Raw genomic sequence first — 27,958 nt, 5'->3', positions numbered from 1 at the left:
ATGAGCCCGGTACTGTTCGTAAGGTACCTAAGGATCACGGGTCTTCAGCCCCGGGGTCGAATACTGGTTCTATGGTATGGGACTATTCGTTTTCAATGCAGCCAGGTCTGGATCACAATGCTACCACCCAAAGCACTAGCTGCCCTAATCTGCCCCCCGGTGAGATGACACTTGCAATAATATATCAGACAATTATGGCACACCGCGAGGAGACCCGGCAGGAGAGCACTCGAACTCAGGGAGCGTGCCGCAGGGTTCAAAACTCTATTTGAGAGTAGACAAAACCTGCTCAGACATCGCCTCCAGAATTGGGGTGGCGGAAGAAAGATCTCTACTTTGGAAGATGACATGGCTGCTCAGAAGGGCATAACAGATTTAATTAAATCTCAAAGGGATGACATTCAGTGGAAACGTGTTGATCTAGAAAATAGAGCTCGCAGGAATAGTTTGAGAATTTTGGGAGTGCCAGAAGGTATCGAAGGGTCGGATATCAGACAGTTTGTTGTTAAATTGCTCACTGAAGTATTCCCGGACGTCAAAAAATGGGACTGGCAGTCCGCAGTTCAGAGAGCACATCGCTTTCCATTCAAGATGAAGCAACGCTCAGGTCAATCAGATAACAGACTTCGTGCTATCCTAATTTGCTTGAGTAGATTTTTAGCTTGGGAGAAGATTTATGATTTGGCAAGGCCGGATAGAAGGCGGGCTGGCAAGGGATGTGAGTTCTTTGTCTGGCCTGACCTCTTCCCTGCAACTGTTGAACGGAGGTGGCAGCTCTGGCAATTAATAGCACCCTTTCAGTCTAAGGGAGCTCAAGTGTTCTTGCTTTTCCCTTCTAAGTTAAAAATCATTTTTCAAGGTCAGACTAGATTTTTTGTATCGGAGGTGCAGGCCAAGGAGTTTTTGGACTCACTCTAGACTTTAAGATCTGTTGGCCGTGGCATCTTCTCCTTCTTTCTAAATTCTGGGAGTGTTTCATATTTTGGTTTTTGTAGGATGTATTGCTCACTTGTGGGGGGGACAGGGTTGTATTGGCCATGAGGTTGTTTTTTTTAGGTCCTCCATGAGCAATATCTCCATTGATATTTTCACCTTGGCAATGACACTGGGGGGGTTCTTTGTTCAAACCAGCCCCTCCATCACTAGGACCTAGGTCCTGCTGCCTTGTTTGGGGAATGGTAGGGCAAGGGGGGTGTTGGTGGGTTGGGCTAAGGGTTGTGGGGATTGGGGGGGTAGGGCAGGGGGGGTGGGGTGGCAGTGGAAAATAAAAAAAGAAGGCTTGAATTTAAAATCATATCATGGCTCACTGTCTCATATGTCTATTATCAGGTTGTTTTCATTCTTTGGAGGGGGTTGCAACACTGGCTCCCACTCCTCAGACAGCTCAGGGTATTTTTTTCTTAGAGTAAATGGCGCAGGTTAAAATCCGTATAGGTTCTTGGAATATCTGTGGGCTGAACGATGGCAAGAAAAGGGCACTGTTTTCGAGAGTCGTTCAGGCTCTACGTCTTAATGTTTTATGCCTGCAGGAAACTCATCTATCGTGGAGTGATCGTGATTATCTGAAGATCCCTGGGTTTGATTTAATAGGATGCTCTTTGCCAGACCTCTAGGATTAGAGGGGTGGCAGTCTCACTAAGACATGGGTCAGGGTTGTGTAGTAAGACTACCCAAAATAGCAGTGGAAGACGAGTTATTACCCGATTGGTAATTAATGGCAGGTCTTTAACCATTTGAACAGTTTATTGTTCAAATCTTGAGGACCCGGCAGTCTTGCACCATCTCAATGTTGAGCTTTCCCTTTGGCCCCACCCCATTTGCGTTTGCGGGGATATGAACATCAATTTGTCGGCCGATTTTTATTTAGTTGGGGGGCAAAATTATGTTGGCAAGAAACCTAGGGTTTTTAGGGCACTTCAAGCTTTAGCTCAAGAGCATTGTATGACTGATCTTTGGTTTTACCATAATAAACATTTAGATGGCTATACTCATTTTTCTGCTCCCCATAATAAGCTGGTTCGGTTAGATTACTGTTTCATGTCTGACCAATTGGCAGAGGTTACTTCGATTTCAGCTCGCCCTAGGAATTTATCAGACCACAACCCACTGATTACTGAATGTATTTTTCCCCGTAGGGCGAGGCCCTCAAAGACCTGGATGTTTGAAAAAAAGTTGCTATTGGAACAATCATATATAGATCACATGAGCAAGTGGATTTTGGAATTTATAAATATTAATAGAGGGTCTGCCTCCTGTACCACTGTCTGGGACACGCTTAAGGCAGCAGTTCGCAGGGGAAACGAAAAGCTTTTCGTACTTTCAACCGAGATCTGTTCAGGACCAAACTAATAGGAGGATTGCTGAATTGGAGGCCGCAGAGGTTCAATTGACAAGTGCGATTAAGGAGGGTTGAGACACAGCTCAAAGTCAGCTACAAGTAGCTAGAGTCAGGGTCTCTATGTTGGAGTTTTTTGGTCATGATCTTGTCGCAAAGTATTTGCAATTTTGTTCTATGATGTTTGAATTTGGGGAAAAATCGGGCAGGGTATTGGCCAAGCGACTCCAGCAGTAAGGGTTGGCCAATCGTATCATTAAGATCCAGGATGCTCACGGTCACATTCATGATACATCGGAGGGGGTTATGGAGGTTTGTTGGCAATTTTATTGCTCTCTGTATACAGAGGAAGCCAGCGATATAAAGTTAGAATCTGAAGTTGGGGTTTTTTGCAGGACCTCAATACTCTCCAGGTTACTGCTCAGCAGAATGAAGTTCTGTCTGCCCCTATAGAATGGGATGAGGTGGAGCTGGCGATTAATTCATTGGCTAATGGTAAAGCCGCTGGCCCTGACTCCATTACTTTGAAATTTTATAGCACTTTCCGCTCAGAGATTCGAGTGGATCTGCAGGCAACTCTTAGAGAGGCACAGCGTGGGCGTATACCAGACTCATGGTGTCAAACTACTATTATTCTAATTAAAAAAAAGATAAACCAGATTTAGACCCCTCATCATTCCGCCCGATATCTCTAATTAATACAGACATCAAAATATATTCCAAAATTTTATCTCTCAGGTTGGCTGCTGTGATCTCTCCTTTAGTTTCTCTACGCCAGCACGGCTTTATTCCAGGTAGAGACATGGCTGATCATGTTCGTCGTGTAATTGCACTCTTAAGACTGGGCCCAGGTTACACATTCCCCCCTTGGTGCAATCCTGTTAGACGCCGAAAAGGCATTTGACAGGGTCACCTGGGGGTTCTTATGGGCAGTTCTTCAGTGGAAGGGCTCAGCTCTGAGTTTATTCAGGCAATCCAATTGCTTTATATTGCTCCAGAGGTGACCCTGTCGATTTCAGGTTCGCTATCAAGATCATTTATCATCAGCAGGGGTATTAGGCAGGGGTTGCCCCTGCTCACCCCTGCTGTTTGCCCTATGTATTGGCCCCTTTTTAAGCAAAATCGAGAGCTCTTTGAATATATTATCAGTTAAGGTCAATATATCAGAGTATAAGGTATTGGCATATGCCGACGACATTATAGTTTTAACCAACAATGTAGCATCAGCCTTTCCAGCTATTAAGATCTTAGCTGAACAGTATGGTCAGCTCTCTGGCTATAAGCTTAATGTCAGTAAAACTCAGGTTGTTCAATCAGTAGCCATGGGCCCTTCGGAAGCTCCAGTTGTTCAGAGTACATCCTATCTAGGGGTTAAAATCACTGCCGAAGTCGATAAGATCCCAGATTTGAATATCTTGCCTGTTATCAACTCAGTCAGCTCTACTCTGGTACGACTAGACAATTTGCATTTGTCTTTGTATGGTAGGGGAAATGTTCTGAAAATGTTGGTTCTACCGAAGTTTTTATATTTATTCAGAACTATCCCGCTTGAAATTTCTCGATCTAGTCTTGCTCTTGCTGAAAGGAGCTGCAATAGATTTCTTTGGGGGTATCATCAACCCCGAAGAGCGGCTAAATGGTGCACCTCTCACGTGATCGGGGAGATTGGTCCGTGCCGAATCGGGTGCTATATTGCTGGTCAGCTCTCCTTCAGCATTTTGCTATACCATTGGTTGGGGATAGGGCACTGCTGCCACCATTTTGTAGTCCTTCTATTTTTGAAATAGGGCTAGGCGAAGAAGCTAAGGGGATTTTACTACGGGTCCTTGAACCCAGTTATTATAAGAAGACTAGGTTCAAGGTCATCATAACAATGTTTTCAGTTTGGTGTAAGGTTCGGCGCAAATGATCTATTCCCAATATCAATTATTATACACCTTTCACAGCTGCCAGACTCCTACCCCTGTTTTTCAAGATCAAATTAAATTTAGGAGGATGTCACAGGGGATAATTTATCTGGGCGATTTAGGGTGTGAAGGGTCAATGGCCTCCTTCCTGTTTTAAAGGAGAAGTTCTCTTTGAATACGCATGAGCTTTTTAAATACTTGCAGATTCGAAGTTATGTATATAAATTTAAGGATCGTGGGGCATATTACCAAGCTATAGCGATAATTATCGCTAAGCTTGGTTAGCGAGCATTTAAATATCACCGCGCTCCGATGATTTTTATCGCTTAGGAGCCTTGATATTATCAAGGTTTATCTCCTAAGCGATTAAAATCGGCCGAAATGCATGAATATCGCTGAAAAGTCAGCGATATTCATGCATTAGCGAGCAAATGCTCTTAGCCATGTTATCCACCTACCATTGGATAACATGGCTAAGAACTGCTCTTGGCAGGCGTTAGCTTTTGGAGATAATCGCGCTTAGCGCGATTATTTCCAAAAGTTGGTAATAGGGGATATCGATGTTAGCGACTGTTTCTAGTCGCTAACATCATGGCACGCCCACTCTGCATGTCATTAGCGATAATCATCGCTGACATGCAGAGTGGGCCCCTAAATGCCCGCTATCGCCTATTAGCTGTCGCTAACTGGTGTTAGCGACAGCTAGGGAATAGGGCGATAAAATTATCGCCGCTTTAGCCCTTGGTAATATGCCCCCAAGTCCCTACTTTGTTTGTTAGGAATTTACTTATGGAATTGATTTTGAGGCGATCAAGAATTGGCATCGTATATCAGCATTTGCTCTCTGGCCTTCCCGATGATCTCTCCTCTTAAAATGCTAAATGGGAGATAAAGTTGGGTGTGACAGGAGTAGAGAGCAGGAGTTTTAGAGAGCAAAGAAAAATCATCTGGGGTTGCTGGAAATGCTGCCAAGTTCCTCTCAGGTCACAGTACCACTCATAATACTGCTGCTCTCTACTGATGACGGGCTCAACCCAGAAACACATGTCTAGAGATACATAGCAATGTCTGCACCAACTTTGGTGAAAAACTCCAGCTAATTTTGAAGTAAGTTTGAACTGTGCACTGCATTTACCAGGATGCAAAGGGGCAAACTGTGCTGGGACTGTGAGGCAGTGTGCTCCCAACCCCCTTTCTGTTTAAAAGGCTCCCTTGAGCCAGCAAGCTGACGAGCTTTGGAGATGCACCTGTGTGCCTGTGAGTGGTACTGTGACCTGAGAGGAACTTGGCAGCATTTCCAGCAACCCCAGATGATTTTACTTTGCTCTCAAATACTGCTGCTCTCTACTGATGATGGGCTCAACCCAGAAACACGTGTCTAGAGATATACAGCAATGTCTGCACCAACTTTGGTGAACAACTCCAGCTAAGTTTGAAGTAAGTTTGAACTGTGTACTGCATTTACCAGGATGCAAAGGGGCGAACTGTGCTGGGACTGTGAGGCAGTGTGCTCCCAACCCCATTTCTCTCATCTCAGGACCTTTGCTCTGCAAGAATGTCTTTGCTCTGTGTGTTTTCAAAATGACAAGTTCTGGGTTATATGATAAAATGTGTTTAAAATCAGCAGCTGGATTTCACTATTATGTCTAGGTGTTAGTGTCCTACCACAGAGATTAACAAGAACAGTGTTGTTGGACCTTCTATGAGATGTTCGGACTGAATCCAAGGAGAAGAAAAAAATATGAAAACATGTGCAGCCTAGTTTCAAAATAACACTGTGGCACAAAAACAAGCAAGATATTTTGTAACGTGTACAGCAAAAGTGGCCTACAACATGCACTGTTAGGTTCACATAAGGAAAACGGGAATGAGCTCCATAGGGAACACACAACATTTGTACAGTTATCTTTATAATTGACTTTCTACTTGTTATTTTTTGTACATTATTTTCCTTAATAAAGCTTTTATAAACCTAGAAGCACTGTGAGGGGCCACACAATGTACTTACCATAATGCTAATGAATTAAGGTAATGCATTTTCTGGGCGCCCTAACAGTGCACTTCAAAGCAACTTCTCCAGCAGGGAATTAAATATGCCTTGCCTGCCTGCCTGTAGTGTCTGCTGGAAGGCAGGTGACACACACAAGCTCTACTGGTGGGAAAATTGCTTTAAAGTGCACTGTCAGGGACCTAGCTATTGTAATTATATTAATGAAATTACCATTAGGATAATTACATTGTCCGGCCCCTGACAGTTCCAGGCACCAATGGCACAAGTATTCCTATTTTCTTACATTCCTTAATGCCCAGATCAATGAATTCTTGCATTGCGGCCATTTTGTCTGCATTCTTCCTTTTATTCAACCCAGTGGAGGTGGAAGTGGTAATGGGGGAATTGCAGGCAATTTGGCATCTGCCTGCAGTATATTGAAAAGTGGGAATTTTGCACATTCCTAAATTTAATACCTCTTTTAGGTGCAAGAGAGTTTAGCATTGCTGATGCATATGTAATAACTTTGGCAGGGGAGATGAGGTTCATCTGCTGGCATAATACCATACCTATTTGAAAAGTGAAATATTATGTTGTGGTATTGCTGAGTAGCCTTAGGGAGTAATATTATCGCAATACCCCAAATATGGTCATTTTATTCAAACTAATAAATCCTTAGCTCAGTCTTACATGGTGCTGCAAGGCCCAAATACAAAAACACAATAGGTACACAGCTGCTGACATCAGATGGCGGTTGCACAATCTTCTTAGTAGATTCAACATCGAATATGGGGGTCGTTTACTGGTTGGTAACCAACAAGCTTTTGCAGCGGTGAGCACAGTGAAAAGCTTCTGGAACTTCAAGGAGTCAAGAGGAGTAGCGTAGAGGCCTGAAAATTTAGGGCAGGTGAGACTACTACTCCCACAATGCACTGGACCACCTGGATTTGGGCGATCCCTCAGAGGGTCCAATGGTCAGAGAATCTTCAGATCCAGCAAGTGTTTTTACCTGCAGTTTGCAGGGAACTAGTGCCACTAATCCGGAGGAGATTGAAGCTGCTTCTGGCTCCCCCAAGGTTCCCTCTCTTTGGGACTAGTGAGATTTAGCCAAGGAAGAGGGTTGTTCACTCAGTGCCAAGTCTGTTGCCTGCAGGAACAAAGTATTTCTTTTTTGCTTTGTGCTGTGGCAAAGTCCTGTTGTTGGCGACATGGGTCTCCTCATGGTCCTTCTTTGAAGTAAGTTGTTCAGATCAGAGATTCTGATGTCAGGGGGGTCCCTTAGTTCCTAGATTTAGGGTAATTAGGGTTGTGAACGATAATAGCCAATGGGCAGCTAGCCCCTGCAGCCAATCCGCCCTAGAGGTGACAACATTCGGTGTTTTAGGCCACCTTTTCTAACCAGAACCCCCTATTTCTGCTTTCCTAAAGATGGAAGAATGTGATTTTAGGGATATGCAGACATAACACCGATTTTTTATTATCGACCTACACTAATATCAAATTTTTAATATCGTGGGGACAGAATATCGATGTCAAGAATATCGGTGACCAGTATATCAACCTTAAGGTAAGTAATATTGATTTTCTATATCAAAGTAAGTGATATCAAAGTAAGTAATATCGAAGTAAGTAATATCGTTTGCACAAATATCGTTGTTAATATCCATATTTATATTAGAGTTATGTATTTAATTATGTATTGTATATGCATGTGTTTAAAATTTTTTGTAATGTTTTTTAATTATTAAATGTGTAGAAATTAGTAATTTTTTTAAAATACATTTTACGTTTTAGTATCATAGCGGGTTGTGGGTTTATAGGGGAATTGGGTGGAAACTAATCAAATTATAATTATTTAATTAATTTGTTTTATTTATTGTTATTGATTATTAATGTATTGTTAATTTATTATTAATTGGTCATTCATTTTTATTAATTGAATACGTTATTATTATATTAATTATATAATTAGTTTATTATTTTTTTATTTATTGCTATTGTTAATTACATTTATTGTTTATTAATTATTAATTGGTAATTCATTTATATTCATTGATTACTTGATAATCAAATTGTGTTCTTTTTTTATGTGTAGTGGATTGTGGGTTTATAGGAGAATAGGGTGGGAAGTCATTTATTATAATTAAGTACATTTTATTTTTTATTAATTGGTATTGATTATTAATTCATTGTTAATTAATTATTAATTGGTAATTAATTATTATGAATTGATTAATTGAAAATTACATTAATTGTGTTATTTTTTTATGTGTAGTGGGTTTACGGGCTTATAAGGGAATAGGGTTGGAAGTAATGTATTATAGTTAAGTAATTATACATTTTTCTTAATTGGTATTGATTAATAATTTATTGTTAGTTAATTTTTCATTGGTAATTAATTTGTATTAATTGATTAATTGATAATTACATTAATTGTGTTATTTTTTATGTGTCTCAGGTTGTGCGTTTTTAGGGGAATAGGGTTGAAAGTAATTTAATGTTATTTAAGTAAATATTTATTTACATTGATTGGTATTGATTGTTAAAATTTTCATTAAATAATTATTAATATATTTATTTTACAAAAATGATTTAATTAATAAGTATGTCAATTTAACCCCGACGCTATCCTATATTTTTCACACTGTTGTATTCACTGGAGTTGGAATAGTAATTTTAACTACTACGCTAACCAACACTTTCCCTACTGTTGCACTCACTGGAGTGGGAATAGTAATTTTTACCCCAACGTTATCCAGTAATTTCTCTACTGTTGCACTCACTCGATTGGGAATAGTAATTTGTACCCCTAGGCTATCTAACACTTTCCCCGCTGTTGCACTCACTGGAGTGGGAATAGTCATTTTTCCCCCTAAGCTATACAACACTTTCCCTACTGTTGCACTCACTGGAGTGGAAATAGTTATTTTTACGCCTATGCTATCTAACACTTTTCCTACTGTTGCACTCATTGGTGTGGGTAAATTTTACCCCTACGCTATCCAACATTTTCCCTGCTGTTGCACTGTTTGGAGTTGGAATAGTAATTGTATTACCTCTGCTATATATATTATGTTTTGTATCATTTTAGTTAATGTAGTATATAATTAATTTCAAAAAGATTAAAAATAATTGTAATTTTTTTTAATTTGTTATATATATTTATTTAATTTTTATTTATATTATATTTTATGTGTATAGATGTATTTGTAATTTATAAGATATTTTTAAACATTGTATAAGCTATTAAAATAAGTATTTAAAAATATTATCAAGTAATCTATATATATTACATATTATATGTTTATGTTTAATTTATTTTTACATTATATTTTAGTTATAATTTTTAAACATTTAAAAATATTTTAACTATGTTCATTTTAAATTATATGTATTATTTACTTTATTTCTCATTATTTATGTAACGTAAAAAAACGATATTTTTTACAACAATATTTTTTACATCCATTTTTTTATTACTATAATGTAGATAGTATGTCGATATTCTTGACTTTGATATTTTTGCGTCGTTATTTCTGTAGGTCGATATTCTAACTCTCGATATTTTGTCAGTGATTCAATTTTAGGTGCACAGACCAGGCTGCACACCCAGAGGTGCTGTCAGCCTTCCTGGCTTTGTACGCCTCCTGCATATTGTATTTCTTGCCTTGCCTGGGTTCAAGCATGCCTGGGGCAAGGTGAAGGTTGTGTCCACCTCAGGGTGACAGCACAGATGTATATCAGAGACAGTGGTGCCTTTGATGTGTCCCTTCACTGGCCTTCTGGGGAGTGGGGGGGTGTCCCCTTCCTGCCCGGCCTTAGTTCCTGACTCCTGGGAGTGATCACACTGCTAGCTGGTCAGAATCCTGTCTTGGCTGCAGCTGGGTAAAGCGCCTGCTGGTCAGCCAGAGCACATTGAACCTGGGGCAACCAGGTGGGCAACCTGTAAGATGACACCTGGGTTCATGCCAGCCATTCTGAAGAATTTGGCCCGATTAAGGTCGCCCGGGTCACTCACAACCACCTCTCAGCCTTCTGTAGCAAATGAAGAGTCAGTGAGACAGTAGAGAATATAATCCACCCCCAGAACTAATGGATTGTGATCCGATATGACCTTAGGTAGGATTGTTATGTTAGTCCTATTAAGGAGGTCTATTGTACAAAAGAAGTAGCCTATCCTAACATATTTCCTATGTGGGAATGAGTAATAAGTGCTACCCGAGCTCTGAGGTGTATCTTTGGCCTGCCACATGTCCACTAATCCATGGCTCTTTATAAGTGATGTAAGTGCCCTATATACCCTTTGTTTTCGCCCTTGGTAACTCCCTTGGTTATTAGAATAGGTGATGGATCTAGAGCAACATTCAAGTCCCCACATAGGATAAGGGGTGTAGACCATGCTGCCAATTCTACCTCAAGATCTTCAAACATTTGGGGATCATCATAATTTGAACCATAGATCAAACAGATAATAAAACCCAGTCCTAGATCGACTATGGCCCACCTCCCATGCTTATGTACTGCCTTACGTTTGACTGGGCCCCGTGAAGTTTTGGCAAGAATGGCTACTCCTTGAATATTCGATGTGTGTGATGTAGCTGCCAATAGATTATAGCCCTGAATCACCATCAAAAGCCTTTTGTCCCAAGGGAGATGGGTCTCTTGAAGACAGAAAACGTCAAATGCATTTAACTTTATCAGCGCCCAATTCACCCCTTTTGGTTACATCATTGAGTCCTGCCACATTTATTGAACAGATATTTATTCTCCCCATCTTAGTTTAATTCTAACAATTCCAACCATTTCTAGTACATGTGTTAGTTTTCTTTTCCCAATGATTTTCTGCAACATTTTTCCATTTAAACAACTGTTTTTGTAACTTATATATCTGTTTTTCAACTGTACTTCTTCTATGTGTGTGTTTTTTCCAAAATGTACCCCCTGTCCCCTCCATCCCCCCACTCCCCTCCCCCACCCTTCCCCCACGCCCCCATCCCCTCCGAGAGGCACTCAGACATAGGTCTGTTTGTGATGAGGGCTTCGCACCAACCCGAGTGCCCGTGCATAACCCATCATTTTATTTAATGTATGCTGTGCAACTACAATAACTGGCCTCTCGTGATACCTAAATATATTGCCTTCGAACGAAAAGAGAGGGAGAGCAAGGTACAGAGGAAGAGAGAGAGAAAAGAGCAACCCCAGAGAAAGGACCCCCAAGAACAAAATGCTAAAGAAGGCATCCATTTTTATTTTTAATCTGTTCTGACCCTTCTCATGATGTTAGGCTGTCCAAGTATTCCTTAGCTTTTATCTCTGACAGAAAAAAACGGGTTTACCCATTCCTGATAACCTTTAGCTTTGCTGGGCTGTTTAAGAAAGCCTGAGACCTTTTATCTTGGAATGGTTTGATCATCTGCCTCAGCCTCCACCATCTTTCAATGGTGGTGTGGCAGAAGTCAGGGCAGACGAAATATGAAACCCCATTCCTAGTACGTTTTGCCTCGGGCCTTGCCTTCTCAAACACTGCCTGTCGCAGCAGGAAGCTGCCAAAGTAAACTAATATAGCTTGTGGCAATGACCCTGCTCTGGCTGGCTGCTTTTGCACAAAGGTTACCTTATGTGCCCGCTGAATTTCTAGTGACCAATTCCAGTCCGTGAGCTGATGGAGCGATTCTCTAAAGAGACCAATGACATATCTGTGGGCAACCCCCCACCGCACCCTCAGGAACACCCAGAACGCGTACGTTATTCCACCGTTGGTGGTTCTCGTGATCTTCCAGTTTCTACTGGATATTAGTTATCTGTGCTTCCTGTGATTTAGCCATTTCCTGAGTGCTTGACAAATCTGTCTCTGCGGTACAAATCCGTGTTTCCAGATCAGTCACCCGCTCTCCGAATGTGCTACATGTTTTGGACAACTTTCACACCACTCCCTGTAGTTTCCTCATTGCCACCTGAGCCTTGCGGCCGTCCTGTTGGGTCTCTTCGCCGTGGGCTCATATCGCCTGCATGATAGTCTCTAGTCTCGCCTCCCTTCGCTCCCATCTCTGTGGTACCTGTAAGTTGGACCATGGGAGTTCTCCTCTGAATGGTCCCGGGTTTTCCACCCTCTGAAAGCTCTAGTTTTAAGTCACTGTCGCTTGCCTCTGGATTGCTGCAGTCTGTAGCTTCATCTGACCACTCTCCCCCATCCGAGACAGAATAGAAATCCAGCTCCTTCTCGGAGCCTTTCTTGGGTTTTCTTCCACATAAACCTCCCTCCTCTATCTCTGCCTCTGCTTGTGATATTATCTGGAGTGGGGCTTCTGTAGCAATGTTGACTGCATTATCTGCTTTTTCAGCATTATCCACTCTCACATTAGTGTTATTTTTGATGGTACTAGCATCCATGGGGTGAGCCCTAGTCTCATCATCGCCCCGTCTTATTTCTGGCCCAACGCCACCTCCTTTAGCCAGGGATACATGTTAATTTTGTAAGTCATACTCAGAGGCCCCTCTGCATACCTGTGCGTCCAGTACCTCCTTTGTATTCTTTGCCCCTCTGATCTCTGCGGCTGCCACCTCTGCCGCCTTGCTGCCATTGCCTCTCAGGAAGTCCACTACTGTGGGACCAGTCTGTCTTGTCGCTACTCCTCCCTTTTTCTTCTCTGACAATGATTTGATTCCTGCAGCGGTACTGGTCCCAGTACCTTCTCCTCTGTGTGCCCGTGTTGGTGTAACCGTCAAATGATTTACTTCTGCTGTAGGTGATTTTACCACAACAGGGATTTTCAGGGCGAGTCTTGCTTTCGCCTTTGCGGATACTGCTGCTGATTTGGGGGCCATTTCCACTCTCACAGTGCTCACAGTGTTCTCTGTGCTCTCCCCAGGCACCCCCAAGTCTGCTGCTGAGTCTGCTGTCACACCGGTAGCCGCCTCTCCCTTCGCTTCTAGCTCCTCCCGCAGTGGTGCTGGATCGGCGGAGTCCACTGCCGAGCAGAACGCTGTCTCGCCGCCCCCCTCCTCTAACACTGCCTGTAGGCTGATCCGGGAGTGCTGAAGCTGAAGCGGAGGTCACCAGTCGACATGAAAGTGCCAGGAATGCTTTCCAAAGGTTACGGGAGCTGAGCAGCGTCAATTCAATGCAAGCCACCAGCTGCAGATACCGCCCCTGCGAAGTCTGCGGAGTCAGGACGCTACAGGTGAGCTCCGTTTGCATCGTTCTCTCCCTGTGTAGCCTTTACCTTTGCTACTAGCTTAGCCAATTCCATATAGTCCATATAGTCAAATACGGTCAAATTAGTATATTCAACTTTTCCCCACAGCATAAGCATACATTTTAATCCGCCATCATCCGACCGCCATCTTGCCTCTCTGGAAGTTTTAGATGGTATCAAAAGTAGGGGAAAATGGACTTTCGATAATAAGCTACTAGTTAGCAGGGAATATATCGAGCATATAAGAAAATGGGTAATCGACTATTTTGATATTAACAGGTATAGTGCTTCGATAATAACAGTTTGGGATGCGTTTAAGGCAGGTGTGAGGGGAGAAACTATTATTTATGTGGCCAGAACACGAGCTATACGTAGGGTAAAAAATCAGGAACTATTGTGAAGGTTGAAGGTAGCAGAGGATGAGCATGCACTTTTAATAAGGCAGGGAAGAGAGGCAACGCAGAGTCAGGTACAGATTCAGACTCTTAAGGCAGAGATTAATGGGTGGCTTGTACAAAAATCAGCAGAAGAGTTTCAGTCCCGCCATAATAACTCATATGAAAGTGGAGAGTTAGTTGGGAAGAGACTAGCTCTTCGCACTAGGCAAAAGTCAGTGCAGAATCAAATCTTAGCTATTAATAGGGGGGGAGTAGAATATACTGATCCCGATGACATAGTTAATACCTTCCAAGACTGGCTGCAGGAAAGGCCACAGGCCCTGACCAAATACCCTTTGAGCTATACAAAGTATTGGGTACGACAATAACACCCCTCTTGTTAGATTTGTTTAAGGGGATTCAGTATAATGGAAACATTTCGGAGTCATGGAAAGAAACCAGAATTGTCGTCTTTCCAAAAAAGGGGAAACCTCCAGACAACCCAGGGTCATATAGACCAATCTCTCTAATCAATACAGATGAAAAAATATACTCTAAGACCTTGGCGACTTTCTTAGGAAGGGTCATTGGTCGTCTGGTCTCCCCGTGGCAACATGGTTTTATACCAGGGAGGCAAACAACTGACCATATCCGAAGAGCTATCTCATCGTTTGATATTATGCCAGAAACGGGGGGCCAGATGACCATGATCCTTCTGGACGCCGAGAAGGCGTTTGATCGTGTAACATGGGAATTTTTGTGGGGGATTCTGGAGCTAAAAGGGTTTGGTCAGGGATTTATAAGAGTGATTAGAGCAATGTATTGTGATCCAAAAGCTTGGATACATGTAGTGGGCAAAGAGTCAGCGGAGGTCTCAATACGCAGGGGAACCCGGCAGGGGTGGCCCTCCTCACCCATTTTATTCGCTCTATATATTAATCCGCTCGTGGAGAAGCTGCTCCAGGCAGTTAAAATTAAACCTATCTGCACCAGGGGGTATCAGACAAAGATTGTGGCTTATGCTGATGACATGGCAATTGTAACAACAGATCCCAAGTAGTCCCTTGATGAGATTACTCTGATAACAGGGAGGTTCGGCAGGCTATCAGGGTATAACCTGAATAGGGAAAAAATTATTGTAGTCTGCACACAGAACGTGGAATTCGAGGACGCAAGGCGAGCAGAATCAGCAATCTATCTAGGGTTGCGGGTCACGGCAAAAGTGGACAAGATAATTAAAGCTAATTTTGACCCACTAATTAAACCTATAGCTTTGGAATTAAAGAGGGTTGATGGGCTTCATTTGTCAATCATAGGGAGGGGCAAACTTTTTGAAAATGAGTATCTTGACGAAATTTTTATACCTGTTCAGGTCAATTCCATTAGGTCTGGACAATGTCATATTTAAAAACATCGATTCTATGCTCTCTAATTTTGTGTAGCAGTACGGGAAGATAAGGAGGTCTATAAAATTGCTGACATTGACACAAGATCAAGGGGGGTTGGCATTTCCAAACATTACATTATATTATTGGGCAGCTCTGCTGCATCAAATATAATTTGTATTGAAGTTGGATAGAACAGATTGTTTGAGCGCGAGGGAAAAAATTCCTACAATATTCGAATGAGCGATAGGAAAAGAGGCCACAGGGCTCCTTTTAAAACAAGTGGTGCACAGCTATTATAACAAAGTCCGGTTTAAAATTATAAAGAGTGCATGGTGTATCTGCAAACAGATATCAAAATGTATCGGAATCCCTAGAGTTACACAATATACCCCCTTATGGCATGGGTCACTCTTTTCGAAGGACACCTACGATATTATGGGACAGGAGTGGGAAAATAAGGGTATAAATACCATTGGAGAGTTCTTTGGTGGAAAACAGCAGCCGCAATTTTTGGATCTACAACAGGAGTTTGGGATGAATCCTAATCAGTTTTTTTAATTCACACAGGTTAGGAGTATCCTAATGGCCTATAGACCCAGGGTGATGGTTGAGAAGATTCCCTTGATGGATTTAATTAGAACTAAGTCATGTAGAAATGGGGGTTTATACAATCTTTTATTGGCAGCGATGCCAGATGGTCTAGAAAAGAACGAGGCATCATCGGTAGTAAACCTGAATAATGTGGATGTAGACATCTACAGGAGTCTCAAGTTATCTGCGGAAATCTTTTTAGCTTCTAATTTAAAAGCACAGCTATATAAGACTATATTTAACCTGTATTTTACACCGGCAAAGCTTTTTTCATGGGGGAAAAGAGAGGATGATCGCTGTCCTAGGTGCGGGGAGGGCCCGGCCACATTGAGACATATGTTTTTCGATTGTGATAAATTGACCCTCTTAAAATCTGGGATCCTGGGCTCTTGGAGATCCTTATTTGGTAGTAGTCCTGAGTTAACTGCTACATTGGCAGTCTTGGTGTATGTCAGCTCTCTCAGTTGTAATAAGGAACAAGAGTACTGGCTGTTTCTAGGTACAGCTATATATCGAATAATGCTGGCAGCACGATGGAAAGATAAGGAACCACCCACCTTCCAGATGTGGTTAGCCAGACTTTTGGGAGTCTGGAAGAAGGAGGCAGCCCTATATGCATGTAGAGGCAGAAAAGCTAGAAGTCGTGGGATAGAAATTTGGGCTGCATTGCAAAGTGTAGTGGGGAGGCTGGGGGGGTTCGGGGGGGTTGCAATAATGGTAAAACACAAGAAGCAAAACAAGTCCTCTGTATGAATTTTGTATTTAGTTGTCTGCTCCTAAGCTATAATTCTGAATGAAATTTTCCATTTCCTTTTTCTTTTTTATGATAATATCTTGTATTTTTGATATGACCAATATAAGCAATGTCTATCTTTTTGGGTCCTTTCTGAACACCGTCCACCATATGTAGTAGATTATGTGTATACTTGCTTTTTCTATTTTTCTCTTGTTATGCAATCGTGTATTATTTATCTGCATTGATAATCCTTATACTGTGAAATACTGTGAAATCATGTATTATATTGGTTTCTTTTTGAAAATATCTTCTCTGGTGTGAATAAAAAAAAATGAAAAAAGTAAACCTACAAAAAATAAAAAAAATACAAAAAGAATACAAACCAATATCTGTTTATTCAGGTACACTCAGAGTGGAGTCCAGTTTTCCCAGTCGCTAGGAATGCTGCAGAGGGACTGACATCAGAAAGCATAAAGATACATTATGTACATTTCAGGACCAATGAAGGCACGCCCGCTGTGGAATTTTCCAAACAGATGCAGCTAAAAAATTATGCACAGAGGATAAGTTTCGATTCTGAGGCCGGGCACACACTATCTGCTACTCAAAGTCACTCTGCCTGTGCCCGCCACTAGACAAGTGCGCGACGGCGTCTATCTAGAGGGAAAGGTATGCGCTAATAAGAACAGTGTATTCATTAGTGAAGCAAAACTTAGCCTTGGAGGAACACAACTAAACGGAGGCCTTTTCTCAGAAATAGAGAAGAATATGTTTTGATTATAACTCAAAATGGCACTGACATAGAAAATGGCTCAGCGAATGCTAAGATACATAGAACAATGCTGAAACAAGAATTTTTCTATTCTAACAGACCCTCATTTTAGCATGAGCTAAACATTTTCTAGTAATAGCATAGAGCATATAAATCAATAAAACAGAAAGACATATGTAAACTTCTTAGGAGCACTCCATATTGTCAAACATCAGGAAGGGAGACAGTAAGGAGGGAGGAAGTCTCGAAAATGCCCTCATCTATCTGCATGATGTCATTGACCTCCTTTTGAACCATAATTGCAGCATTGGTGTCATGAATCGATATTTTCCTCTTAGAAGTGAGAAGAGTGGTGCAATAAGAACAACAGAAGGGAAATCATTAAACAAGAACACAGCAAGAGACCAAGATCACAATGAAATAAATCACCTTTTCAAGGATCCAACCCCAGCTGCCAAAAAGAGACCAACTCCAGCTTCCACTTTCCATTCCTTTAACATTTTCTAAGATGTCTAAAATGTGTTGGGTAATATTATTTTCCATATTTGTGATCATGATTACACACTGGTCTCCTACTACTGCGCACACACCACCACTCTTAGCCTAGATGAAATTGACTGCATATCTAGTCTGCTCAGAATATATTCGCATACTTTCCTATTGGGTGGTGATTTCACGCAAAGCTTCTACTATGGAGTCAGAAAATATTTGCATCTTACATCCAAAGTATTTTCTAGCTTTCTCACCCCTGGCCATCGCAGTACCACCAAATGTAATTATGGAGGAAAGAATGTATCCAAAAGTAATACCTTTACTATAATTGAATTCGACATCTGTCACTCCTTCACAGAATTATTTGGTCAATGTCCTTTTACCCATCTTACTTTAGGCTTCTCATGTTTGCAAGGTACAGCAAAAGGCAGTACCATCCCAAGTGCCTCATCATCCGTACCATTATGGACATTCAAATAAGTCCCATTAGACAAAATGAAAAACCCTGGGTGTGCATACACCGGTCTATCATATTCTACTGCAGAATACCTGGAATTCCCTCCAAAGGTATTGGGGTGCTTTGTATTTACCAAAGAGTCTGTGCCCTTACGCAATACTATCCCTGAACAATTGACATACAATATAGTGTCAGTAAAATTGATAATTAGACAACAAGCAGGTTAATACCCAGCTTCTCTGGGAACTGTCAATTCCTTATAATGGTAACCCACCAGAGTTACATTCTGTTTTTCCATATAGAACTTGTCGCAATATGTGTTGTTGTCACACCCCGGATAAACCATGCATCATGGCTTTCTATGATATAGACATGGAGCTGGATGACCGAACCCAAATACTCCTTGCACTTCTACAAAGTCAAGGGGCCGAGTATAGGTATAATTGGCAATTGACAATGTTTATGGGAATATGCCTCTTTATTACGCTTGCCGTCACCCCGCATGTTGCTACAACGTGGTCGTTACAATGACCGCATTATAACAGGGCATACCATTACCCTGCAAGTTGTAACGACTTGCGGAGGGGGCGCTGGATGTTGGAATAGTATAATTTACTATTCCATTTCCAGTCAGTGCGGACAGTAGGAAAGGTGTTGGATTTTAAATCCAACACCTTTTCCCCTCCACAAGTTGTCATTACGCCTTGCGGGGTAATGGTATGCATTGTTAGAATGCGGTTATTGTAACGACTGCGTTGTAATTGCATGCGGGGTGACTGATTCATATTAACGGCTGGATATGCTGTCCATAGACTAGTGACAGAATCAATGGGGGTAACAAGCAGTCCCTTCTCCAAAGAACCTCTTGTGCATATCTAGAAACACATTGCTTGGGGCTGCCTTTTTCTTTTCGACTTGAGGAACAACCTTATCCTTACTATGTATAGGTACACTTTGATCACTTTCCAAAACCCATGATACCCCACATAATATCGTGAACAGCAAAATCACAAAGGCAATACATATTAACTTTTGTTTACGGGCCCCCACTGCATTGGGCTGGGCAAAAAGAATCACTGGCTTGTCTTTCTCTGCAACCATTCTACCAAAGGGATGCATAACGAAAGATGAAATAGGGGCAAAATACAAGGAAATATGCAAGTTCCCAGTGTCCATCAGAGCCTCACTGGTACAGGCCCCCATTGTCCATCAATACGTTTGCATTCTTGAGCACCGGCGGTGGAGCTTGCTCTGTCCTAAGCTCGAATCCCACGTCAATCAGGATTGTATACCTCCAAGGTATACTTCGATCTATTCTGTCCAGTGTTCAAACAGTGCACAAAACTCTCATCAACCTGAACACACTCTGTTGGTACTATAGCAAAGTACACCCTGACTTGCACAGTCCATTCCTAACTAATCCTTCTTCTTATTTGGTGCACCATCCCTCAGCCGAGGGCACACATTGTACCTAGTGGCCCCAGGCAGAGAAGGGTCAACAAACAGGGGCTCCAAGATAGCTCCTATTTCTCGAGAAACTGCTGCATTCAGCACATCTTCATTTTCTTCGTCTGATGGCGTCCAGGTCAAAAGAGGCACCGTCTCGCACTCAGAGTCCCCTACTCCATCCTTCACTCACTGGTCATAGGGTACGGGCACAGGAATTAAGTATCGCGAAATTTGCGAATTCGCGGTCCGCGAAATCGTGCGAAAGCGAATTCGCGAGCCTCAGAATTCGTGCAAATTTTCGGATTTTTTTTTGCGTGTTCGCTGAGTTTTTTGCTTATTCGCGGACTGCTTGCAGCGCACCGACCGCGAGGTTGCCCATGCGGTCGTACATGGGCGCGGCCATCTTCTGCGCGTTGCGTATTTCCGTTTCCGGGCGCTATTGGCAATGTCGCGTTGTGTGCGGCCCGCATTACGAGTTTGCGCGTGTTTTTGCATACTCGCGGGGGAAATATCGCGTGAACTTACCCACGCGGTCCTCAATGGGCGTGGCAATCTTGTTTTTCATTCATTGCTATGGTTCTGTGCATGCTTTCTAATCCTCCTTTCATCTGTGCAATCCTTTCTTTCTGTGGACTTTTTTTATCTTTTCTACTCTATATCTATCCCTCTTTTTTTCTAGATCTATATTTTGTGTTTTTTCAACTTTTCGTTACTTTTAAAGCAACTTTTTAAAACTTATTTTTTTTCTTTACTTTTTCCCTATTCTCTCCTTTTTTTTTCTTTCTGCTGTACGGGACCATGGCAAAGGGAGCCGGGAAGGAGAAGGGGAACGTTCCCGCACCCCGTACCCGGCTCCCTTGCGGGCAGTTACGAGGGGAGGAAGTGATGGCCAGGGAGACATTCAGCGTGGTGGAGGTGGCCGCAGTGATCTTTTATGTGCAGCGCCACCTCCCTAAGACCGTGGCAGCAGGGGGCAGGCTCGCGGCAGGGTATGGCCTCCGGGAGCGTCGCCAGCTGTGGGGAAAGGTGTGCCGGGCCATGCGGAGGGAGTCAGGGGTCCGGCGCACCTACCAGCAAGCGACGCACCGGTAGTCGGACTTCCTTGACCGCGAGCAGGACCTGCTCCACCTGCTCGGTGTGGAGATCCCTGGCCTTGGTGAGTAGCTATTTAATAACTACTTTGTTTTCTTCTGCTCTGTGTTATATTGCTATTATATGTTTTTCCCAAAGAGCAAGAATGCTGCCAATTCGATTACATTGCAGGTAAATTAACGTTTAAATAGCTTCTTTGATTGCAGGTGCTCGCCTGCTCAGTGGCGTTGCTACTATGCTTACTTGTTTGCAACTTTGTGCTCATTTGGCCTGAATATGTATGAGTGTAGTACTTTACAGAACTGCATAATGCTAGAGAGACTGGAGACTCAAGTCTAGTCCTTCCTTTGTACTCCTGCTGCCACTAAGAAGAAGAGATAGTGATGGATTGATAGTTTCAGGTTGAGTATATTATGACTTGTTATTAGTAGTAGTAGTAGGACATTTTTTAGTGCTCTGCAATCATGATGACGGACTGTGTCTGTCACATCGCGTGCTGCTGAGTGCTGGCAGTCGTAGTACAACCTTTTTGTTTTTGGTTTAGTTAGTGATTTACATCACTTTCCAAGTAGATGGTCTGCGAATCCAGCAATACTGTACTAGTATCCTCCTAGTTGACCAGATCAGATAGGTCAATACATGTAGTGCAATGCTTGCTAATTTGTTTCCCCAAGATAATTTAGGATTGTGGTCAAAGAAATCAAATATTTCCAAAAAACAATCATCCATGTTTGTGTTTATTTCATGATCATCAGCACCTCCCAGGGGCAAGAGGACAGCACCACCCCAGACTCCGGCGGAACAGAGTGGGCAGGAGGAACGGTCCACTGCAGGCTCTTCTGCTGGCCCCAGTAAGTAGTTCTGTTGTTAATATAATTATACTTCCCTAACTCTATTTTTTACAAAATAGTCTTTGATCTCCTTGTACACTGTTTCTACATTCTTATCCTGCCTCTCTACCATCACTCTCTGTGCTACTACTATTTACTATTATTATTTATGAGTCGGTCTGTGTTGGTAGCTAAGCTTGCCTAGTCGGCAAACGGTGTTAAACAAAACTCTGATCCAGCAATAGCTCTAGAGGCACTCAGTGCAGTCCTCTGGGTTGCCCTTGCTGTCTATTCCAGTCTTCTTAGTTAGTGCTTTGACAATTTCCAACAACAAAATGTCAATGTCCACCAAGAATAAGCTAGTAGTTGTCTCTTTGATTTGATAGTAGCACATACCATACTGCTAGTGTTTCAGGGACTATTCTGCACATACAGAAGTATGGACAAGAGAAATAGGACATTGTTGATGATAGGTGCAGTTCGACTTTCCACATACCTCAGTCAGAAGTAACTGTGCGGGACTCGGGAGCCCTCACCTTGTTGGAACTTCAAGTCCTCCTGGTGGTGATGAGGAGTAGTTGGTTCTGTCTGTAATTATTATAAAGAGCAAACATTCATCAGTTGTGCCAAAAAGAGTTGCATGTTATGGCTAAGCATATAGGTTAACACCCTCCCCAAAACCGTGACTTCTTTTCACTCCCAATAATTAAAAATTGTTTAACATTTTCTCTTCCATTACGAGACAAAGTAGGGGGTGGTGTATGGCATCTAAAAATATGACATGTGTTTTCTAGGCGTCACAACATCTGATGCAGCACTTGCCACCACCTGTGCCGGGGCCAGCAGCGCGGAGGGGTCCACTCAAGCGGCGGCGCCACCAGGAGGAGCTGAGGGGGATCGCTCAGCAGCGGCGGACGGTGGTAAGTTATTATTATACTCCTTACTTATTGACATTTTAGAGTAGGCTCACAAAGGCGTGTATGATGTACTGTACAGTAGAAAGTACACTACTACAAGTACACTGTACTGCTAAGAACAGTTACTGATTTAGAACTACATTTTATTTTATATTCAAAACAATGAAAGAGCGTCAACACAATCTGTAAAACCACACTCGAACCCCAGCAAATCCCTCGGAAACCAATCTTACCGAGAGGGAAAACGAGGGGAGTGAAAAAAGAAATAAGAAATAAAGTGGGGAGAGCAGGGAACAGTGATAAGAAGAAATCCCCCAAACCCCAAACAAGTAGGTGTTAATTATCATCATTGGGTTTTCCAAGTATGAAAAATTGAAAAAAGAGGGGGGACCAATCATAGGGCCCACAGTGAAAGTGCAAGTTTAAAAGGAAGGTTAGTAGTTCCTAATATCAATTTTAATAGAGGGATAGCCTACTTCCATTAAAAACATGTGAAAAAACAGACATAATAAAGGAATAGTAATGAAAACCGTATGTCCTTTAAATAAGAAAATGTGGTCAACATGTTTCTGCTTACAAATGAGCAACAATCACTCAAGCATTCATCAGGACCAAAAAAGAATTTGTATTTTAGCAGCTTGAAAAGGAACACACTCTAACGTGTGTTCGATTCTCGCTGTCCACAAGAAAAATGGAGGGTGATTCACCCACTCATGGTTACTCCTCCGTGAGTTGTCTTGGTTGCTGCTAGTACGCCTGTGTCTGGAAGGAGAAATGAAATTCTAATAACGGCAAAACCCAAGTGAAGTATAACACAACTTATGTGTGAGATTAAATGCATATGAGTAATGAGATAACTTAAATCATGGTCTTGTACTCCTAGACATCTTCAACTCATAGGTGCCAAATTTATACTGTTCTTACCCTTATAGCTAAACTCTCCCATATGTACGAACTGTGTGTTCAAATAACACCACTAAACAAAATGAAATATTGACCAAATTGCATCAGGTAGCCTGTTCTTATTATCCGATGCAACCTTCACATATTAATATATGTGACCAAAGCCCAGCTACTGTCCACCAACTTTAAATATGCTGGGTGCACTCTTGCCTTAATGGTCAGAGAAAATACACTGAACACACAACTTCCGTGTCAATGTGATAATTAAAAACAACACTGGGCAAGTGCCTGCTGTCGGCGGAGCCATCATTCCAAGGAAAAGTTATGAAAGAATTAAAAATAGAATAGAAGGAAGACCGTTTACAAATGGGTTTCTTAATAACGATCGTTTTCAGTCAAATACTGTCAATGTCACACGAGCAATGTATTTTTGAAACATGCACCACTTACTTATCAGGCTGCTTGTAAATGCCTCATGGGTGCATGGCAGGGGTCTTCTTCATGCTCGTTACAAGCTATCCGGAAGTGGTGAAGAAAAGAAAAAAGTTGGAAAACTAGGGACCCCAAATGCGTGTTATTTATTCAATGTCCGTGTTAAAAAAAAAATTCTTTCAAAAATAGCGGCATATGCCCTATGGGCAGTCATTATTTAATATGTAAACCCAACAACTCAGGATTTTGACATGAACGGGTAGCAAGTAAACAGTCGTGACCCGTCTAAGCCTATTTCGTTTTAGATTCACTTACTAGCAAACGGACGTCTCCCCTCTCCGGACTTACGTAGTGCACATCCATGCCCCGAATGGTGGCTGGTTGTTTCCGGGACTGACGTTATGTAACGTCGGGACGTCACACCCACGTGGTCGCGATTCCTTCTATTCTTAAAGGAACCTCGCACCAATGATCCAATTTGACCAAACGCTGTCAATCAACTTTATTTAGCAGAGCTGCTTGGCATTCAAAAAAATTATAGCGCGTCTCTACAGCTATCACACAAATTTATGTCAGTAGTATTTAACCCTTCTGTCACTGGGTATTTTGAAATTTTAATCAAAAGGCTGCAGATCTAAACTAGCTATAAGGAAGGGGAACACAGAGAAATCGTTCATTTATTAGCAGATAGATCACTCTCTTTACAGTGATCTACTCAGATGATGGAAAATCATGATTTCGAATGTGGTGCAAATTTAGACTGCCTTATTATAAATAAAGCCGGCTGAAAGCTGTTTCCGCTAGAGAGCCCAGTATATGGAGTTCATATTCATTGGAAATTCATCTTTTGTTCAGGATAGAACCCCAAGGTATCGCATCATTTAGGCCCAAGTTATGCGTAGACAGACGGTATATCCACCGTTGCTCTTTTTCATAGAGTTGTTTCAGAACCATTTTTTAACTGTTCAATAATTGTCCATTTGACATCATTCGGTGAGTGGTTGGCTTCCTGGAAGTGTCTCGTTAGTTTTGTAGTGTTCTTCCGGCACCGGATATTACTACGGTGTTCTCCAATCCGCAGTTTGATCTTCCTCGATGTCATGCCCACGTATTTAAGACCACATGGGCAGACAATCAAATAAACTACGTTGTTCGAGTTGCAGTTTATATGACCTCTCTGCTCCCAGACTTTCCCTGCTTCCAAAGCCAATGTCTTTGAACTCGTCGTAAGATGACATACCGCACAGTCGCCACAGGGATAGTGTCCCTGCTCAGGTGAAAACCCCAAGCTGATAGTACATTCTGCTCAGTAGTAGGTGCTTGTTCTCTGGGTCTGGTATGCACCAAAGCGTCACGCAGGCTTCGTTCTCTCTTATATGAGAAAAGGGGCTTTTCCCAATCGTGACGATTGCTTGTCAAGATCTTCCAATGTTTTGTGATGCAATGGCTGACTGCATTGGAAATACTACTATAAGTAGTTACACAGGTCAGGGGGGATTTTCCTTTGGGTTCCTAGGGTAATTCTCAAGCAGGGCCTCACGGTTCTGATTCTTTGCTCTTTTGAGACTCTTGGTGAGCACCTTCTTAGGATATCCACGTTTCTGTAATTTTTCTGTCAGGTCCCCTGCCTGCTGTTTAAAGTCCCTAAGACTAATACAATTTCTCCGTATGCGGAGATACTGCCCAAATGGCAGATTTTCATGGAGAGGACGAGGATGAAAACTCTCAAAGTGCATTAAACTGTTTTTGGTGGTAGGCTTGTAGTAGGTCTTAGTTTGTAAATGGTTCAACTCTCTCGTGATGGTTACATCCAAAAACACGATGGTGTTTGCCGAGTACTCATGGGTAAATCTTAGATGGGGGTCACAGGTGTTCACCCAGTCAAAAAATGCCAGTAAAGTTTCTTCTGAGCCCTTCCAGATTAAAAGAACGTCGTCAATATATCTTTGCAAAAGAATTACATTTTCACTGTATGGGTTGGAATCTGCCAGAATGTATGTGCATTCGAAGTTGTAAACATATAACCCCGCAATGCTTGGGGCAAAAGTACTGCCCATTGATGTGCCAGTCTTCTAAAGGAAGATCTGGCCCTGATATTCAAAAAAATTCCTCTTCAGAGCCAGCGTGGCACAATCAAGCACAAAGGAGCGGGAGGTAGTATATTCCCATGCAGTATTTTCCAAGACGTCTGTCAAAACTTTAATGGTTGCATCTTGGGGAATGCACGTGTAAAGGCTTTCTATATCAAGGGCCACCAAAAAGCACGATTCTTCAGGAAGTTCCACTGTTAACAGTAGGCTCAATAGGCTTTTAGTGTCCTTGATGTAGGTGCTAGTAGCTTGAACTAAAGGTTTTAGAAAAAAAGCACAATACTTTGAAAGGGGCTCTAAAATAGAGCCAATCCCCGAAACAATTGGGCGTCCTGGTGGAGGATGACAGTTTTTATGCGTTTTCGGGAGAGTATAGAAGTATGGGATTTTTTCTTCGGATTTGGTGAGAACGTCTGCCTCTTGCTTGCTGATGAGGCCATCATGTTCGGCTGTCATCGCAAGTTCCACTATTTCATCCTTTAGGGAGGCGGACGGATCTTCTCACATAGTTGGTCGTATTGTTCAGGAGTCTGCGGCATTCAAGATCATATGCGGTGGCATCCTGTATCACTATGCCTCCCCCATTGTCCGCACTTTTGATTACTATTTCTGTATTGCGGCTGAGGGACTGTATAGCTTTATATTCCTCAGTGGTTAGATTTTTAAACAGTGTTGGTTCTTCCAAGGCTTCTACCTCATTGTATACCGCCTGCTCGAAAGCGGTTATCTCGGGTGGTACCATATGTGGAGGGGGGGTGAAGGTAGACTTCAGACGAAAATCTGTGTCATTTTTCACAATCTCCAATTCGGATTGTGTTCGTCTTTCAAAAAACTCTTAAGACGCAGTTTTCGAAAAAAAATTAAAATTGATATTAGGAACTGCTAATCTTCCTTTTAAACTTGCACTTTCACTGTGGGCCCTTTGATTGGTCCCCCCTCTTTTTTCCATTTCTCCATTTTTCATACTTGGAAAACCCAATGATGATAATTAACACCTACTTGTTTGGGGTTTGAGGGATTTCTTCTTATCACTGTTCCCTGCTCTCCCCACTTTATTTCTTATTTCTTATTTCCTTTTTCACTCCCCTCGTTTTTCCTCTTGGTAAGATTGGTTTCCGAGGGATTTGTTGGGGTTCGAGTGTGGTTTTACAGATTGTGTTGACGCTCTTTCATTGTTTTGAATATTTGATAACCAGGGGACTGAGAGCGTTTCTGCCATAGCCCTTTCTCTCTCTTTGTTTTGCAGTAACTACATTCTATTTTAGCCAATCACGGAGAAGACAGTCACCCTTGACGTAGCAATAGCATTAGCGGCTGTAGTTCTCGAGTAAGCAATGGCTCCCTCTATTTGACTTCAAATCAGCTGGGAACATTTTATCGTGAAGCCAAGTCATATCAGATGAACTTGAGGGATGTGATGAACGAAAAGGGAAAGAACTTAGGGTCAATGGAAGGACGAGCGAGTCGTAACATTTATGACTAAAGAATGATACGTGTTTTTGAATGCAGGCAGAGGTGGCTGATAGGAAGGAATCAGATGCATGGCTGCTTGAAGCAAGGATGGTTGGAGGAGAAAGAAAAAATGACTGCCTGTGTTGGTCAATCAGAAAATTCATGTGTGGTGTGCATTGCAATATATCATTTGGGTGAAACTCAAATGCAAGTCAAGACGGTGGTTTACCAAATAAAATGAAAAGGGTGTTATTTGGTTGTTGAGAAAAAGTAAAGTTGTTACAGTTGAGACATTAAGAAGAATGATAGCTGTTTACTTTGGAAGCCTGGATGGTATCTTCTCCCTCATACATAGCGGAGGTGTATGTAGAGCAGACGCTCAGTGCATGAAGAGTGTTACGTTGTTCGAACAGCATGTCTGTGCCAGAGTAGCAAAGCAGAGGAAATCCAAATACTACAAGTTGTGATTGTTCTGAAACTCTCCCTTGCCTAAAGTAACAGTACAGTAGTTTACTTTGCAAGCACAGCATATATTGTGTATGTATTGTATAG

The sequence above is a fragment of the Lissotriton helveticus genome, chromosome 7, assembly GCF_964261635.1.
Source record: "Lissotriton helveticus chromosome 7, aLisHel1.1, whole genome shotgun sequence".
Classification (NCBI taxonomy): domain Eukaryota; kingdom Metazoa; phylum Chordata; class Amphibia; order Caudata; family Salamandridae; genus Lissotriton; species Lissotriton helveticus.
Note: the sequence above shows the minus strand (reverse complement) of the source record.